Source organism: Rhincodon typus, chromosome 12 (assembly GCF_021869965.1).
Source record: "Rhincodon typus isolate 14 chromosome 12, sRhiTyp1.1, whole genome shotgun sequence".
NCBI lineage: Eukaryota > Metazoa > Chordata > Chondrichthyes > Orectolobiformes > Rhincodontidae > Rhincodon > Rhincodon typus.
Window position 1 is genome coordinate 62,345,715 of NC_063343.1, and position 3,997 is coordinate 62,349,711.

The window sequence follows — 3,997 nt, forward strand, 5'->3', positions numbered from 1 at the left end:
TCTGACAGTGCGGCGCTCCCTCAGTACTGACCCTCTGACAGTGCGGCGCTCCCTCACTACTGACCCTCTGACAGTGTGGCGCTCCCTCAGTACTGACCCTCTGACAGTGCGGCGCTCCCTCAGTACTGACCCTCTGACAGTGCGGCGCTCCCTCAGTACTGACCCTCTGACAGTGCGGCGCTCCCTCAGTACTGACCCTCTGACAGTGCGGCGCTCCCTCAGTACTGACCCTCTGACAGTGCAGCGCTCCCTCAATACTGACCCTCTGACAGTGCAGTGAATAATGGAATATTTTCTAAAACCTCGGGAGGGGAATTTTAACCCACAGCCTTGTGACTCAGACGTGAGAGCACTATCCACTGAGTTAATGCAATGATGAAATGGATCTGATATTTCATAATTGTTCAATTGTCTTAGACCCTGTGCACTTACAGTCTTCACAGGAAACCCGTCAATTTGAGCTTTCTCCAGTAAACCATTATGATCCTAGTCTCATTTCCTTCAGCATGAGAGATGGAATGTTTTCCCAGATTCCAGTCAACATTCCTGTCTCGGACAGAAGAGCCCATTTCCTCAGTGATGTCAATTTGTTTTGGATAAGTGTCAACATACAAAGATGAAGTCAAGCTGACTCATGGAATTTGCTCAAATAAAAATTGCTTGTTGCTTGGATATTTATGGGGAGGAAAGATTTCCTGGAATTCCAAACCTATAAAATCCTGGCAACACCAGAGCCTCCTCTCTACATCGTTCCACTCCTGGAGCAAATCCAAACTCAAGTTTGGAGATTCATGAGACTCTTGCTCGCAGGGACCACCTGAGGGGGCTTCCTGATGTCTTTCACATGGAATTTAATGTCAGAGGGTCTTCTCTCATGTGCCTACAACCAAAAACAAACACAAGAAAGAATAACTTGCATTTATAATTTGCAATGTCTCAAAATACTTCACAACAAATAGAATATTGAGAGGCCTGGATAGATTGGACGTAGAGAAGATGTTTCCACTTGTGGGAAAGTCTAGGATCCCTCGGCACAGCCTCAGAGTGAAGGGATGACCCTTTAGAACTGAGATGAGGAGGAATTTCTTCAGCCAGAGGGTGGTGAATCTGTGGAACTCATTGCTGCAGAGGGCTGTGGAGGCCATGTCTTAGAGTGTATTTTATAACAGAGCTAGATAGGTACTTGATGAGCAAGGGGATCAACGATTACGGAGGGAGTCCAAAACCAGAGGGCGTTGGTTTAAGGTGATAGGGGAAAAATTTTAAAAGGACCTGAGGGATAACTTTTTCACAAAGAGGCTGGTGTATGTATGGAGTGAGCTGCCAGAGGAAGTGGTCGAAGTGGATACAGTTACATTTACAAGGTATCTAGATGGGTATATGAATAGGAAGGGATATGGGTCAAATGCTGGCAAATGGGACTAGATCAGATTGGGATGTCTGGTCAGTGCAGATGCGTTGGACTGAAGGGTCTGTTTACATGCTGTATGACTCTCTGACTCTATGAATGGGGTTGAAAACATATAAGCCTTGATGGAGCAGACTTGATACGCCAAATGGCCTAATTCTGTTCCTGTATCTTCTGGTCAAATGCAGCCTCATTTGTAATACTGTCAGTGTTGTAATGTAACAAACATAAATTACAATGTTTACACAATATGATCCCAGAGACTGTAAAGTGATGTTGACCAGATAATCTGTGTTTCAGATGTCGATTGAGATTAACATTAGCCAATACTCTGTTCTTTTTCACAGTACTGGGAGGGCAGACTGGGTCTCAGTTTGAGATCATAGATCATAGAATCCCTACTGTGTGGAAACGGGGCCCTTGGCCCAACAAGTCCACACCAACCCATCCCCCTATAACCCACCTAAGCTCAATATCCCTGAACACTATGGACTATCCACCTAGCTGCACATCTTTGGACTGTGGGAGGAAACCAGAGCACCCAGAGGAAACCCATGCAGACACGGGGAGAATATGCAAATTCCATACAGACAGTCGCCCGAGGGTGGAATTGAACTTGGGTCCCTGGGTGCTGTGAGGCAGCAGTGCTAACCACTGAGCCTCCGAGCCATGCTCCAACAATCCAGCGGCCCATCAGTATTGCACGGGAGAATCAACCAGGATCTTGCACTGGGACTTGAACCCACAACGTTGGGACTGAGACACAATATCCACAGCTGACAGAGTTGGTGAACACTGTAATGGGGGATACAGCTTGCACTGCTCTGTTGCAGGTCCCTGCTCTGGAATTCATCCCAGTATTCAGTCTGGTCACAGTGCTGTGTAGAATGGGATTCCAAATCTCAGTAGACTGACCTGGAGGCAGGAACTATATCTCTGAGCCAATGGCCACTCTTTCCATCCCCAGATATAAAGGAATCTTTTGCACCTTTGAGATCCCTTGTGAGGCTTGAGGGAGGAGTCACCACCCTAGCAGATAACAACCCGAAACTCTGCTTCATGATCCACCTGCAGGCCCTTGAAATCAGGAAACCTTGAACCCTTCTGTGAATACTTAGATTATCTCACATTATCCAATTCGAATCATATAACTGTATTGGTTATAATCTCCTGGATCAGCTCGGAAGGACTGAGGAGATGAAATTGTTTTATGCAACTTGCATTTATATAGCAACTTTAACTCAACATTAACATCCCAAGATGCTTCCCATGAATGTAACAACATTTGACACTGGTCCACTTTCGGAGCTATTAGGACAGATGACCAAGGGCTTCATCCAAGTGAGATAACAAGGTGTAGAGCTCGATGAACACAGCAGGCCAAGCAGCATCAGAGGAGCAGAAAAGCTGACGTTTCGGGCCTAGACCCTTCTTCAGAAAATGGCTTCATCCAAGTGTCAGGTTGAAAGGAATGTTTTAAAGGAAGTGATGTTTTCGGGAGCTCAGGCACCCTGGAGCTGAAGGCCCAGCTGCCAATGCGGAGTGATCAAATTCGGAAAGACACGGGAGTTCAGGATTGGAGCAGTGCAAAGATCTCAGGGACTTGTGGGACTGGAGTGCAGAGATAGGGAAAGGAGTGAGGCCATGGAGGGGTTGGAACACAACTTGTAAATTTTTAAAATTGAGGCATTTCTGGGCCTGGAGGCATCACTGAACACAGAGGTGGATGGATGAATGGGATTTGGAGCAAGTTAGCAGAAGGATTTATGTAAGGAAGTGTTTATACCTGGGTAATAGCACACCAGATGTACAATTACATGTGATATAACAGTACCAGGGACAGGACGAGGTGAACCGTCTCCCATCACTCCATGAACAACATGTCTTTCCATCGCCCAGCCTGAAGAACAGAGGACAATAAAACAGACCTATCAACAAAGAAGTTACAGATGTTTAATTCTTAACATGATCTGGGTTATTGTCCTTCTTGAGCCAAAGTGCTGAAAATGATCGGTTTAAAAAGACACGCTCATGAATAATTGACTCTAATCCCTGCCACCACTTAGTGCAGCTGCTGGAACAGAAACAGCAGCAGTTTCATCTGAAGAAAGAGAGAGACAGAAAGCCACAGCTAATTCCCTGACATGTGATTCTATGGTATGAAATCACAAACTGTGATCAGTCTGTGTTTTTAAATTCCAGAAAAGCAAAGAATATTTAAATCTCTATAGCGCCTTTCAAAACCTCAGCATGTTTCAAAGGACTATACAACTGATGAAATAGTCCCTGTTGTAATTTAGGGAACGCAGCAGCCAATTTAAACACATGCAGGTCCCACAACAGCAATGCAATAATGATCAGTTAATCTGTTTTTTGGTATTGATTGAGGAATAAATGTTGGCTAAGGACATCAGAAGATCTTCTTTACTTGCAAATGCAATACATTGATTTAAAATCTTTTCCGAAAGGAGAATTTTCCAGCAGTCCAGCGCTCCCTCAGTACTGACCCTCCGGCAGTGCGGCGCTCCCTCAGTACTGACCCTCTGACAGTGCGGCGCTCCCTCAGTACTGACCCTCTGACAGTGCGGC